The sequence below is a fragment of the Macaca thibetana genome, chromosome 12 (assembly GCF_024542745.1).
Source record: "Macaca thibetana thibetana isolate TM-01 chromosome 12, ASM2454274v1, whole genome shotgun sequence".
NCBI lineage: Eukaryota > Metazoa > Chordata > Mammalia > Primates > Cercopithecidae > Macaca > Macaca thibetana.
In genome coordinates, this window is record NC_065589.1 from 85971437 (window position 1) to 85988214 (window position 16778).

The following is a 16778-nucleotide window of genomic DNA, read 5'->3' on the forward strand; positions in this document are numbered from 1 at the left end:
AAGCCATGGTCTAGGAGTAATCATTCTTTTGAGATACCTGAAAGCCAGACACATGTATCCTAATTTCTTAGATTATGAGATTTTCCCAATTTAAAACTTGGCATTGGAGAAGAGAGTATGAATGTTATTTCTATTCTTTCCCTTTCTTCAACATCAACCAAATAAATGTTAAGGCCTATTTTTTTTTTTTTTTTAAATATCTGGCATTGAATATCCAATTTAATTGAAACATGTTGGCCAGGATTGGTATAAAATTTTTGAAAATTGCTCAAGCTAGTCCAGAATCCTTCTGTAAATGGACAAAACAGCAAGAAGTGAATAGCTATCCATGCCCCTGCTGTTCATAGAGCATATATACAGAGATGAGTGGGCATGGAGTGATGGTGATGGAACAATACGATGGGGAATAAAAGGGGCTCTGATCCCTTGATCCTTCTCTGGTAAATTTGCAGAAGGAGAGAACAGGCCAGTAGATATCATTTAGGGAGGTATATTAGTCCATTTTGATACTGCTGATACAGACATACTTGCGACTGGGAAGAAAAAGAGGTTTAATGGACTCACAGTTCCACATGGCTGGCAAGGTCTCACAATCATGGCAGAAGGCAAGGAGGAGCAAGTCACGTCTTACATGGATGGTGGCAGGCAAAGAGAGAGAACTTGTGGAGGGAAACTCCTCTTTATAAAACCATCAGATCTCATGGGACTTATTTACTATCACAAGAACAGCATGGGAAAGACTTGCCCCCATGATTCAATTACCTCCCGCCTGATCCCTCCCACAACATGAGAATTCAACATGTGATTTGGGTGAGGACAGAGACAAACCACATCATTCCACCCTGGCCCCTCCTAAATCTCATGTTCTCACATTTCAAAACCAATCATGCCTTCCCAATAGTCCCCCAAAGTCTTAACTCATTTCACCATTAACTCAAAAGTTCACAGTCCGAAGTCTCATCTGAGACAAGACAAGTCCTTTCTGCCTATGAGCCTGTAAAATCAAAAGCAAGTTAGTTACTTCCTAGATACAATGTGGGTACAGGCATCAAGTAAATACAGCCATTCCAAATGGGAGGAATTGACCAAAACAAGGGCTACAGGCCCCATGAGAGTCCAAAATCCAGTGGGGCAGTCAAATCTGAAAGCTCCAAAATGATCTCCTTTGACTCTGTGTCTTGCATCAGATCATGCTGATGCAAGAGGTGGGTTCCCATAGTCTTGGGCATCTCAACCCCTGTGGCTTTGAAGGGTGCAGTCTCCCTCTCAGCTGCCTTGACAGGCTGGTGGTGAGTGTCTGTGGCTTTTTCGGGTGCATGGTGCAAGCTGTCAGTGGATCTACCATTCTGGGGTCTGGAGGAGGGTGGCCCTCTTCTCACAGCTCCATTAGGTGGTGCCCCAGCAGGGACTCTATGTGAGGGCTCCAACTCCACATTTCCCTCTGTACTGCCCTCATAGAGCTTCTCCATGACAGCCCCACCACTGCAGCAAACTTCTGCCTGGGCATCCAGGCATTTCCCTACATCCTCTGGAATCTAGGTGGAGGTTCCCAAACCCTAATTCTTGACTTCTGTGCATTCACAGGCTCAACACCATGTGGAAGCTGCCAAGGCTTGGGGCTTGTACCCTCTGAAGACACAGCCCAAGGTCTCTACATTGGCCCCTTTCAGCCACAGCTGGAATGGCTGGGACGCAGGGCACCAAGTCCCTAGACTGCACACAACATGGGGACCCTGGGCCCAGCCCACAAAACCACTTTTTCCTCCTAGACCTCTGGGCCTGTGATGTGAGGGCCTTCTAGGAAGACCTCTGACATTTTCCCTGGAGACATTTTCTGCATTGTCTCATTGTCTTGGGGATTGACATTCAGCTCCTTGTTACTTATGCAAATTTCTGCAGCTGGCTTGAATTTCTCGTCAGAAAGTGGGGTTTTCTTTTCTATCTCATTATCATGCTGCAAATTTTCCAAACTTTTATGATCTGCTTCCCTTTTAAAACTGAATGCCTTTGACGCAAATCACCTCTTGAATGCTTTGCTGCTTAGAAATTTCTTCTGCCAGATACCCTAAATCATCTCTCTTAAGTTCAAAGTTCCACAAATCTCTAGGGCAGGGGTAAAATGCTGGCAGTCTCTTTGCTAAAACATAACAAGGGTCACTTTTGCTCTTGTTCCCAAAAAGTTCCTCATTTCCATCTGCATCACCTCAGCCTGGACTTTATTGTCCATATCACTATCGGCATTATGGGCAAAGCCATTCAACAAGTCTCTAGAAAATTCCAAACTTTCTCACATTTTCCTGTCTTCTTCTGAGACATCCAAACTGTTCCAATCTCTGCCTGTTACCCAGTTCCAAAGTCACTTCCATATTTTGGGGTATCTTTTCAGCAGCACCCCACTCTACTGGTATCAATTTACCAGTCTGTGAGGGCGTTTCTGGAAAAAATGCACCTTTGAGTTGGTAGTCTGGGGGAAAAAAATCTTCCTCATCAATTTGGGTGGGCATAATAAAATCCCTGAGGGCCTGAAAGAGCAAGAAGGCAAAGGGGAGCAAATTCACTTTCTCTGCTTGAGCTTGGATATCCAACTTTTTCTTGCCCTTGGGCACTGGACACTGGTGCTCCTAGTTCTTGGGCCTATGGACTCAGATGAGGACTTATACAGTTGGCTTTCCTCGTTCTCAGGGATTCAGACTCAGACTGAATTATAGTACTTGCTTTTCTGGTTCTCTAGGTCACAGATGGCAGACTGTGGAACTCCTTGGCCTCCACAATCATGTAAGCCAATCTGCCAGTTTTAATAACTCTCTCTCATCTTTGATTAAATTGCAATTGCAATGCATTAGATTACAATTTAAGGATTCTTTGTATTTTCTTTTAATCGTTTTTTTTTTTTTTTGAAATGGAGTCCCACTCTGTCACCCAGGCTGGAGTGAAGTGGCACAACCTTGTCTCCCACGTTCAAGAAATTCTCCTGCCTCAGCCTCCTAAGTAGCTGGGATTACAGGTACCACCATGCCCGGTTAATGTTTGTATTTTTGGTCAAGACAGGGTTTCACCACGTTGGCCAGGCTGGTGTCAAACTACTGACCTCAACTGATCTGCCCACCTCAGCCCCAAAGTGTTGTAATCCCAAAGTGCTGGGATTGCAGGCATGAGCCACTGCGCCCAGCTTAATCATTTTTATTTTTAACCAATTATTTCTCTTTTCATAAGAATATGTAGCTTTTTAAGACTTTTAACAGGGAAACTCATCTTACATTTACAAAATTTTCCTAAGTAAGTTGAACTTACTACACTGTCTTGAAATTCATTATATTTAAAATATCATCCTTATCATCACATGCTCAAATTTCTAACAATTACCTCTCAATTTCTTTGAAATGCCTACATTCTTAAATGAAGCCCAGAAAAGAAGTTAAAGATAATTCTGACTACATAAAAATGCAACGTCTCATTGTTTCTAGTTTCTAATATATCAGGCATCACTGGCTTGTTTGGGATGTTACAACACTAACTCAATTATGAGAGCCATCGTATATCCAAATGTGTTTCTCTTTTTGTCACTATGCGCCATGTGGGGTGGACATAAAACAGGCCGGAGATGAGCAGATCTGCAAAACAATCCTTCGTTGTGAGAAAACAAAACAAAACAAAAACAAAACAAAACAAAAAAACACTGGGCAAATTCCAGCTAAAACTAATTCAATCCATGACTAAAAGAGACTAGAAGGAGTAAAACACTCACAATAAACAATAACATCACTTGGCATTCATTGAAAAAAACTGCCCCTATTAATTTACATAATCATATTATGACATTTTTGCAAATATGTTTCTGAGTTACATTATAAGATGGAAAATTAAGGTAAGTAACAATAAGTAGTTTCAGAAAACAAAGAGTTACTACTGATTCCTTAACTCTCTTGGTCTAATTAGTCCTCAGAAAAGACAGCTAAAAACAGAAAAATAAAGGACATGTTCTCAAAGTTATGCTTGCTTTTCTTAGAGAAATGCCTTTATGTGCAGTTGATCTCTGTGTTGATTAAACTCCCCTCTGCACTATGACCTCAATTAGAGCAGCAATAACCCGTGTTAGTCTAGCATCATACATCAGAGATTTTTTCTTGTTAGTAGAACAAAATAAAAAGAATAAGGTGAAATAATTGGGATTGGTAAAGAAGTATCAGGAATCTTCCTATGTTATCTTAAAGGAGTTTCACGTATTTAGATAGAAACAATTCAGGGAAGTCTTGAGAGACCACAGTGTTAAAAATACAAACACCATGAAACTAAACACTGTTGTGGAACATGAGGTATTACAGTTGAGCAGAAGAAAATGTGATAAGTTTTTGTTTAGTATGCTCCAATACTACTTATCAGGTTTTTCTTAGTAGTTGGCATTGTATTAATTTTATATATCTGGCATACCAAATTACTAGAAACTTAGAGGCATAGAAAACCCCACAAATCTATTATTTTCCACTTCTGGAGGGCAAAAGTCCAACACTGGTCTCGTCGAGCTATAACCTATGTATTGGCAAACCTGCATTTCTTTCTGGAGACTCTGGAGGAGAACTTTCTTTCCTGCCTCTCCAGCTTCTAGAGGCTCCCCACATTCCAGGGTTTGTGAACCCCTTCCTGAATCTTCACTGCCAGTGTTGCCACCTGTTTCTGACTCTTCTGTCATCACAACTCTCTCTAATTCAGCTGGGAAGATTCTCCACCTTTAAGGAACTGTGTTGTTAGATTGGACTCACTCATGTAATCCAGGATAATCTGCACATTTTAAGGCCTTTACCCTACTCAGATCTGAAAAGTTGATTTGCCCTACGTAGTCACTAACGTCTTAGAGTTTGGTAGAAAGGTGAAGAGAGGTCTCACATGGAACACGCTGACAAAAATAGACGGTGCTGCTATCCAGAGCTCTTTATATGCTTCTCCCAAGATAATGTATAAAAAACCATTCATGAGGGGAAAGCCCTCATTACCTAATCACCTCTTAAGGCCCCACCTCTCAATATTGTTATATTGGCAATTAAATTGCAACATGAGTTTTGGAGAGGACATTTCAACTATAGCAATTTACATATCTAATACATATTTTTGAAACCTGTATTAAAGAAACCTTCATAAATGAAGTCAGAAAAGAAAAAGTACCACATACACAAAGGTAAGAATGACAGCAAACTCTTATTGGAAACAATGTAAGCAAAAAGACTGTGGAGCAACTCCTTAAAGTAAACAAAAAATTTGTCAATCTAGAATTTTATATATAGCATATATATTTTTCAAGTAAAAATAAAATAAAGGCATATGAAAGTTGAAAACATTTATCATTAGTGGACCTGCATTAAAAACAATGTTAAAGAAATTCCTTTAGATATGAAGAAAAATAATACTGGATTTCCAGATTTACATGTGGATCTACAAAGGAATGAAGAACACATGAAAACAATTGTGTGGATAAATATATTAAATATTTCTCTTATTACTTAACATCTTTTAAAAGATTATTGACTAAACAAAAATTAAAACCATATGTGCTGGAGATTCTAACACAAACTGTGTAGGGGTAAAATGATAACATTACCGCAAAAGCTATGAGTGAAGAAATATATAGGATAGTAAGGTTTTTATAAGTGTAAGTGAAGTGATATAAAGTTACTTAAAGGTAGGCTTTCATAAAGTTAATGATGTATGCTAGAAATCTTAAAAGACAACCACTAAAATAACAGCTATGATATGAGTGATACTATTAGATAATATAGATGGTATCAGAGCAATAGATAATGAGACAAAAAAGGATATAATATAATTTTTGAAAACAAATCTGAAAGAAGGCAGAAAAAGAGGAAAGTATGAACATGGCATATGGATTATCAGATATTATATAGGTAGTTGATTTCTTATTTAATTTTCTCTGAGTTAAACTTACAAACAAATGGAAAACAGCAAGATAGTAGATTTAACCCAATCATATCAATAATCTATATATCCCAGTTAAAAGTCAGAAATTTTTGGATTGGATGAAAAAGCAAGACTCCATTGTATGCTATCTAGATGAAATCCACTTCAAAAATGACGACACAAATGAATTAAAAGTAAAAAGATGAAAAAAAGATATAACATGACAACACTAATCAAAAGAAAATCGGAGTGGATATATTAATGATAGATAAAGTAGATTTCAGAGCAAAGGATATTACCACGGATAAAGAGGGATATTTAGTAATAATAAAGAGATTGAATTCACCAAAAGGATATAATAATGTACATTTCCAGACATGTCTTGTTCATGGTCACAAATAAAGCTAGTCTCCCCAACTAAACTACACACCCCTTAGCAGCTTCAGGGGGAGAACACTGAAAGAAAAAAACAAACAGATGCTCCCCACCCCCTCACACCTATCATTAGGAAGAAGGTTAATTATTGTAGGAGTTTGGCCCTCTTTTTCTCTCTGGCTCACATGCTCACTTCTGCCTTCCACCCTAATCCAATGGGATTGCCCTTGCCAGATGCCAGTACCATGCTCTTGGACTTCCCAGACTCCAGAACTATGAGAAATAAATTTCTTTTTAAAATTAGTTACCCAGTCCATGATATTCTGTTATAGCAGCATAAAGTAGACTAAGACAGAAAAATAGTACCAAGAAGTGAGGGTGTTACTATAACAAACACCTAAAAATGTGGAAGCAGATTTGGAACTGGGTAATGGGTAGAGGTAGGAAGAATTTGGAGAAATAAGCTAGGAACAGGCTAGACTACCATAAATGAAGTATTAAGAAGTATTAAGGGAGGTTCCAGAGAGTGCTCAGAAGAAGAAAAGGGCTGTAGAGGAAGTCTGGTTTCAGTGATAGACCCATTTTGCCTTTATACTTTTTTTTACTTTGCTTTCTTCAAGACTGACTTGAAGTTAAAATATTAGTATAAGACTTCTCTAAAACAATGTGACCAACATCCAAATTCCAAAGTCACCCTGATAAGCAGTCTCCTCAGGTCCCAGGTTAGGTACTACTTTTATTTTTTATAGTAGCCAGTTGTGAGATTACAGTATATTGCCAGGTCTACCCCTAATTCCTAACTGACAAGATAAAGCAGATCTGCCAATAACTGAATAATGGGTCACTTATTTGAGATTTTAAATAATTCTAGGAAACAGACAGGAGGCAAACACAGTATGTGAAGTTGATTCAGTAAGAATCAACTGGCTGATTGAAAATAGAGATTTCCTACCTGAATATGAGTCCCTGAAAATTTTGATGCATTAGGTCCGGAGTGGTGAGTAGGAACTTGCATTTATAACAAGTGATTCCTATGGCCAGGAGAGTTTGAGAAAAGATAGATACTGTGAAACTGAAGAGCATAAAACTGTTGATTACTTACTATCCCCTTCCTTCCTATTTCATTCATGAACACACTTAACTTGTTCACTCATTCATTCACTGACACCTTTTGAATGTTTGCTGTGTTCCAGTCATATATGTGGATGCTAGTAAATAATAATGGACAAGTCACAGGGCCTACCCTTTAGTGCTTACAATGTACGTTAAGGGTATGGTAGACATGGGCTGCTGACATGCAATCATAGAAACACAGTACTAACTATGCTGGAATATAATGATTGTGAATGCATCATTGGTTTTGCTTTTAAATTTCTTACTCTACCATTTTTAAAATAATTTGGCCACAAAGGAAGCCAAAAGTTGCCTATTTTTGTTTCCTTCACATCACAGTAATCAATATTTTAATTACACAGGTCTTTTTCTAAATCTCCAATCCAGATAGAAAATCTCTAGCCTAGACTGATTTTTTTCTATACCTTCAATTAGAACCTAGTATCATTTTTCTAAATAAGTAAGTTTTCTAGTAAGCACTCAGCTTCTTTTGAAAGGGAAAAACATTTCACAATCTTTTAAGCTGGTTTATAAACCTCATATTGATACTTTATGCTCATAGTTTTTGTTTCATAAAATAAATTTTAGGTTTCACTACTTTAAATAAAATGACTCATTGGAATAATTCCCTTAAATTAAAAATTGAAAGAAAAATTTAGAGGGAAATATTTTAGTCATTATTTTTAGGTATGCAGAATACCTGATATTCACAGCTGATATCGAAGACAGACACACAACCTGAGAAGATAAGTAGCTTAAAAACTCAGATTCACTCAAGTCCTGCTGAAACACATGACTTTATTTTTCTCCCTAAACTATTAGGGTAAAATTTTGCAAGACAAGGGATATCTCTCTGTGTTATACTGCTAAGTATTCTGCACACATTTAACAACCCTGTGTTTTCCATCTTTTTGTTCTCCACTAACTAAAAAAGGTAGGAACTTCAGAGGGACTCTCTTGTGAGTAGGATGTTCTATGCTTTAGAAATTATTAAAGCTGAGACCATCAATCACAAAGATAAACAAGATTAGATGCTAATATTTCAGAGCAAGAGCATGAGAAATGAGACAGCCTCAGCATGACTTTTGAAAATTCAAAGTTCCTGACTAGTTTTGAGACAGATTTATAAAGAAATGTGCTTTTTGACCTTAAATAGCAAACCAGAGGTAATCATAACTTTGAGTTTCATATCATTAAAGCTTAAGGTTAGCTTTCACTGTCTTCATAGGACAGTCCTGTTTAACTGGATTATAGCTTGTTGGTACTGGACATGACCAGGGGTTTGGTACAAGTGTAATCATGTGACCATCAGAAATATTACTGCAACATTATCTTCCCTTTTTATCCGCACTGCTGTTCTGCAAAAGCATGTGAGTGATACAAAAAGTGACTAGTGCCACATGTGCAATGCTGGGCAACAGTCAACTGTGATTGTTTGATGTTGGACTTTTGATTCTAGGAGAGCAAAAATTTTCGAAGCTGTGGATGACAATTAAGCAAACTTACAGAAGAGTATTAGGTTGGTGCAAAAGCAATTGCAGTTTTTGCCATAACTTTCAGCGGCAAAACTGCAATTACTTTTGCACCAACCCAACAGTTGTTGAAACTGAGGTTGTAATAAAAAGCAACAAAAAAAAAAAAGAAATAAGATATCAGCAATTTTATTTTATTTCAGCGATGTCCATTATTTGCATGTACTTCTCTGGGCTAAAGAGAGAAATAAATTTAAAAATATGAAAAGTTTGGTTTAGTTGAAATGTATTCACTAATTAGAAAACAATAATAAAGTAGCATTTAAGTTATATACTATGGGCTATGAACACATGTATTGAAGGGATGTGTGCAAAATACAATTATAATAGGGTGGTGTGAAGATGGAAATGTTCATATGGGAAGTGGATTTTGAACTTTTCAATCTCACCTTGAAGTAAAGGGTGTGGATTTCTGGAAAGCAGTAACAATGATATTATAGATTTGTTTTTTTTGTTTTGTTTTGTTTTGTTTTTGGTTGTTGTTTGTTTGTTTGTTTGTTTTGAGACAGAGTCTTGCTGTGTCACCCAAGCAGGAGTGCAGTGGCATGATCTCAGCTCACTGCAACCTCCACCTCCCGGTGTCAAGCGATTCTCCTGCCTCAGCCTCCCAAGTAGCTGGGACTATAGATGCCTGCCACCACATCTGGCTAATTTTTGTATATTTAGTAGAGACGGGGTTTCACCATGTTAGCCGGGCTTATCTCAAACTCCCAACCTCGGGTGATTCGCCCACCTTAGCTTCCCAAAGTGTTGGGATTACAGGCGTGAGCTACTGCACTCCGCCTGGTTATCTTTTAATAAGGCTTCTGGTTGGCCTACTTCTGTGAGAAAGTCTGATATTTATTTGAAGGTCTTACTAGGTTTCTTAGTGTTTTTCTTGAATAAATTACACATATATTTATAAAATTATGCATTTCTCAAAGGTAAGAATACTATTCTTGTAACACACTATGCATAGTGCCTAGACCAACTTCACACTAGGATGGAAAATACATTCTCTGTAGCTTAAAAGAGTCAGCTAGATGAGAGACGTGTAAGAAAGTTAGAGGTCTCCGTTGCTTGGGACTAACCCAGCGGATGGGCATCACAGGAATTGTTAACATCTTAATAGGACAATGCTCCTCAAACCATGACCATTTGAGTTATAATTTTGTGTTTTACCATTCTTCATACCATCTATATAAGTACTTACTTAATATTTTTCTTTGATCAATTTAATCATGTTACTTATATACCTTCAAAACAGTATAACCAGCGTCACTTGCAATGAATCAAAGTAACCACGAAAACAAACACAATACAAAACAATGTGATTAATTTGAAAATAAAATATAAAATAGAATTAATAATGAATATAATCATCTTCTCAACTAAAGATAAGTTTGTTACTAAAAATAATGAAGTTATCAATTATATAATAGTATAAAGTGTCACTTGACTAGATGACACTTAATTTAAGAAGAACCTAGGCTCTGTATTAGGAAAATGGTTGCATAATTTTGTTTGAGGATAATCAGTAATGAAAATTCCATCTCTGGGAATTTTCCCAGGTCATTAAAATATTTTAATAATTTACACAGTAGTTCATCCTATGCACATACCATCATTATTTCATTCCACCCCTACAATTGGACATTTTGTTTGTATATAATTTTTCATCATAATAAACAATTATTTGAAGGTCAAGAAAAGAAAAAGAAAATCCCATCTCACATATGTATCTCCTAAGAAAGAGCAAAATATTTTATTTACGTTATCTGACAGGTTTGGGAAGAAAGAACCAATTTTCTAACCATATTGATATGTGATTATTTTCCAGTACAATTGTGTTCCAAGAAATCTTATGAAGAAATTCCCTAAACCTGAATTCTGTCTGAATTCTTCTGACTCTGTCCTATTCATGAACTTTTGCAACCAAGCATGTGTTATCCATTTATTTTTATCATTTGGTTTGGGAAAATATGCATGACAACTTTTTCTATTATTTAAATACATCCTCATAATATACATCATATTTCCAGCTTTGAAGTCAACATTGAACTGTCTGTCTCTCTCTCTGGCTGTCTGTCTCTCAACCCTATTCCACCTATAGTATGCACCAAAATCCTTATAATGGTCTACAAAGCCCCATGGAATTTTATTTATTTTTCCCTCTTCCTTCTACCCCATTCTCAATAAAAAGTTCTTGAAGACCAGATAATTTTGTGTTCATTGCTTTATCACCTGAGCCTAAACCTGTTTTAGTCTGTGTACAATAAATATTGATTGAATGTATGAGTACCTTTTCAGTCAACTCTTATATGAATTCCTACCAAGGTTCCACAGTCAACAGAGTCCAGCGCCTTATAGCTTCAGTGTTACCATCATTTCATTCATGTGATTCATATGCTCTTTAACAGAATACTACTGCAAGCATCATGCCTTGTAAGAATAAATTTTTATTGTTCAAATAAACATGTCGATATGCAAGATATATTCTCATTTCAGTCCTAAATAGATGTGTGATTTCTTAGGTTAGAAGTTTTATTTGGAAAACCCTGAAGTCATCTCACACTCCATATAGTCGAATGATGAAACGTCAACATAAAAGTTTACATTCACTTTCTACTCCTTACGAAACTGAGAAAAAATGTTGAGAACCCAGTGACTTGAACCTAAAGAAATTGACAAATGGAACGCTTTTACCAGCTACTTCTAAATCTTCAAGCACATCTAAAGTAATTTAAGATTTTCCTGTAATTAAACAAGTAGGTTTTATTTTCTAAATTTAGAGATATGCATTGAAAGAGTACAGAAATAAGAGACCTTCAAGATATCAGCAATAGGAATCATCTGCGTAATTAGTACTATTTCTGAACAGTTAATAAAGGAGGGTTTGTGGCATTGATAACTCCTGGGTTTCTGTAAACAGCATTATCATGATGCTACCTACTTTATCATCTCAAAGCAATACTATGTATGAAACAATGTCAGTTGTATTTTTTGTAATACGTTAAAATATATCCATAGGCGGGGTGTAGTGTCTCACACCTGTAATCCCAGCACTTTGGGAGGCCGAGGCGGGTGGATCACCTGAGGTTAGGAGTTCAAGACCAGCCTGGCCAACACGACAAAACTCCATCTCTACTAAAAAATACAAAAATTAGTCGGGCACCTGTAATCTCAGCTACTCGGGAGGCTGAGGCAGGGAGAATCGCTTGAACCCAGGAGGCGGAGGTTGCAGTGAACTGAGACTGCACCACTGCACTCCACCCTGGGCGACAGAGTGAGACTCCATCTCAGAAAAATAAATAGAATAAAATAAAATAAAATATTTGTATAACAATTAAAATTTTAAAAAATCCCTTTATCACCTAAACTTGCCCAAAGGGTCACCAGTTCCAATTTGTCATTTGTAGGACACTAGACAGGCACTAGACACTAGATATGAGATATGAGACACTAAGCAGTAGACACTAGGCACTGTCTAGGGCAGCACTATTCAACAGAAATATATTATAAGCCACAAATGTGAGGCACATCTGTAATATTAAAATATTAGTATCCACATGCAGGAAAACAAAAAAGAAATGGGCAATATTAATTTTGATAATATAATTTTTGTAATCCAATATCAATAATACCATTTCAATATACAATTAATATAAATATTATAAATGAGATATTTTACTTTTTTTGGTACTAAATCTTTGAAATCTGGTGTGTATTTTCTACTTATAGCACATCTTTATTTCCTATCATGAAATACTTAACAAATCTTGGAGATTCTTTGATTAAAATTTAATATCAGTGTCCTAAAAGTAATCAGATTATGGTTACATATAAAGAAATTGGACACTCATATCTGTATTTTTAATAATAAAGGTATTTTATTAATTATTTGTGGAGAAATACTCTCCTAGGGTGTTTTCTTTTCCTTTGTTTTCTTATTTATTTCTGATTGTAGTGAGACATTTAACATGAGATATACCCTTTTAACAAACTTGTAAGTGTGCAATATATTATTGTTGGCTGTAGGTGCAAGGTTGCACAGTAGATCTCTAAAGTTTATTCATCTTGCTTGACTGACACTTAATGTCTATGCTTTAGTAACTCCTCATTTCCCCCTCCCTCAGCCACTAGCAATCACCATTTCACTCTGATTCTATGAGTTTGACTATTTTAGAGTACCTCATGTAAGAGGAATCATGCAATATTTGTCTTTATGCAACTAGTTTATTTCACTTAGCATAATGTCCTCAAGGTTCATCCATGTTGTAGAATATCCCGGAATTTTCTTTTTTCGTGCTAAATTGTATTCCCTTTTATCTATATACCATATTTTTCTGTCCGTGGATGTTAAGGTTGTTCCTACTTCTTGGCTATTGTAAATAGTGCTGCAATAAACATAGGAGTGCCAATATCTCTTTAAGATCCTGATTTCAAATATTTTAGATAAACACTCAAAAGTGGAATTGCTGGACCATAAGGTAGTTCTAGTTTTAATTTTTTGAGAAATCTCCCTACTGTTTTTCATAACATCTGTACCATTTTTTTCATTCGCACCAACAGTGTTCAAGAGTTCCAGTTTTTCCACATTCTTGCCAACATTTGTCTTTTGTTTCTTTGCTAATAGCCATTTTCACGGTGGTGAGATGATACTGCATTGTGGTTTTGATTTGCATTTTTCTGGTGAACATTGACACTAAGCATTTTTTATATAGCTGTTGGCCATTTGCATGTCTTCTTTGGAGAAATGTCTATTCACGCTCTTAGCTTAGTTTTTAATTGGATTTTTTAAACATTGAGTTATAAGAGTTTCTTATATGTTTTGCAGATTACTCCCTTATCAGGTTTATTGTTTTCAAGTATTTTATCCCATTCCATAGATTGTATTTTCACTGTTTATTGTTTCCTCTGCTGTGCAAAAGCTTTTTAGTTTGATGCAGTTACACTTCTATATTTTTGTTACCTGTCCTTCTGTTGTCATATTCATGAAATTATTGCAAAGATCAATGCTATGAAGCTTTCCCTTGTGTTTTCTTCTAGTAGTTTTACATATGAAAAGTCCACAGCTAACATAATATGTAGTGGTCAAAAACTGAAACTTTTTCCTCTACAATCAGAAACAAGGCAAGGATGCCTACGCTTGCCATTTCTATTCAACATAGTCCTAGAAGTACTAACCAAAGCAATTAGGCAAAAATAAATAAATAATAAATAAGTAAATAAAAACAAAAGACATCCAAATCAGAAAGGAAGAAGTAAAACTGTCCCTATTGAAGATGCCATGATCTTTTATTGAGTCCTGAAGTCTCCATAACAAAACTATTAGAGTAAATAAATTAAGTAAAGTTGCAGGATACAAAAGTAACATACAAAAATCACTTGCATTTTGAAACATTAACAATGACCACTTTGAAAAGGGGATTAATAAAACAATCACATTTATAATAGCACCAAAAAAAAGAATAAAATACCTAGGAATAAACTTACCTAAGGAGGTGAAAAACCTATATATGGAAAACTATGAAATATTAAGGAACAATTTAAAGAAGGCACAAATAAACAGAAAAACATCCCATGTTTATGAATTGGAATACTTCATATTGTTAAAATGTTTATGTATTAGTCTGTTTTCACATTGGTATAAAGAACTACTTGAGACTGGGTAATTTATAAAGAAAAGAGGTTTAATTGACTCACAGTTCTGCATGGCTGGGGAGGCCTCAGGAAACTTACAGTCATGGCAGAAGGCATAGGGGAAGCAAGCACCTTCTTCACAAGGTGGTAAGAAAGAGAGAAAGTGAAGGGGAAACTGCCACTTTTAAATCATCAGATATCATGAGAACAGCATGGGGGAAACCACCCCCATGATCCAATCACCTCCCACCTGGGCCCTCCCTCAACATATGAGGATTACCATTCAAGATGAGATTTGAGTGGGTACACAGAGTCAGACCATATCAGCTCTTAATACTTAAAGTGACCTACATATTTAATGCAATCTCTATTAAATTCCAAATGGCATTTTTGCATAAAGAAAAAAAATTCCTAAAATTCATATGGAATCACAAAAGCACAATCTTGAGAAAGAGAACAAAGCTGGAGGCATCACACTTCCCAAATACATTGTAAAGCTACAGTAATTGAAACAGTATGGAACTTGCATAAATATAGGCATATAAACCAATGGAACAGAATAGAGACATCAGAAATAAATCCACACATACATGGTTGGCTAATCTCTGACAAGGGTGCCAAAAATACACAATGGGAAAAGGATAGTCTCTTCAACAAATGATGTCAGGGAAACTGGATATCCACAAACCAAAAAAAAAAAAAAGAAAACCAAAATAAAACAACAACAACAAAAAAAAGAAATTGTAATTGTATCTTACACCACACACGAAAATCAACTCAAAATGTCTTAACGATGTACATGTGAGACTCAAAGTTTTTTGTTGGCATATTACTTTGTTGGTTAGTACTTCTAGGACTATGTTGAATAGAAGTGGCAAGTGTGGGCACTTGCTTCTCTGGCTTCCTCAGCAATGCCTGTTGCCAAGTCATTTGGGGATGACATATATTGAGACTATCCCACTTCTCTCCTGGGTGCCATCATCTCACTGCTCAAATAAGTTGGGCAGTTCTTGGCAAGTCAAGCATATTGCTGTGGCCAGGACACAGTATAGTGTGCAGGATGGCCCTAACCCAGACCCGAAACACACTGAGTGTTCGAAGAGCCTCACTAAGTCTCCCAAGAAAGCAACTCTTCAATTTTCTATTCTAGCCTTTATCCTTAGGTAAACTTGGAGACAGCTTCTGAGGTCTGTGGATGCAACATAACCTCATTCCCCATCATACTCTAACTTCTTTTATTTTTCATTCAAAAGACAGACTTCTAAAAGTAATTTCCGTAGATGAGTGGTCATTTGCAAACTTGACCACATTTCTGCCAGAGATTAACATTGATCACATAGTTTGGAAATCTCTCTCACTTTGGTACCATGTTTTTTACTCACAAATCTAGCAATTCATCACCTCATATTGAGCTAATAGTTAGTTGCAAATAACAACCTAGTTAGTCTCTGGACTGCTAGAGTACTTATATAATTTTGTATATGAAATTTAACATCTATCGATAAAATCTGCAAATTTGTATCTATTGATAAAATAGAAGTCAAAGAGGATTTTTATAAATAAGTCAGTTGGTAGGAAAAAAGGCATTGTGGTTTTGTCCAAACAGAGAGACTTTGCTTCCAACAAGCTTGAAAATCTAAAATAATACTTTGAATTGTTGCTATTCTGTTCTGATCTCAAATGATATTTGATTATTCTATATCCCAGAGGAAGTAAATTATCCTACTTTCTTTCACTGCATTAATTAAATATTGGAAATACAAGTTCAACATTTCCTTTTAGGTTGACTGTCCATTGGCACCACTAAAAATAGGCGTTGCTAATGGTAATGTAGTAACATATAGGATTGAGAAAGTATTTTTTCTTTCTTTATCATTATTTTAAGAGACACTTTAGTTGATAATATTACACCGATGTGGCTTTGTTATCATTTAAATACTCATGTATCAGATATTGTATGTTATGTGATTAAGTATTGAAAGACAAGTTCATTTCTCAAGGAAATTATTAGTAAAAGTACAACATATTTTTATTTATACAATTAGTTTAGTTACACCTTGATTGTGAATTTATGCCAATACAAAATGTCTCTCATGAGTGAGTCTGGAATTATAGCTTAGAGCATGAACTCTGGAGTCAAACTGGCTGAGTTTAAACATAACGACGTTGATTACTAACTGCTAGACCTTGTACTGTTTCCACATCTGTAAAATGGAACAAGAAAGGAAG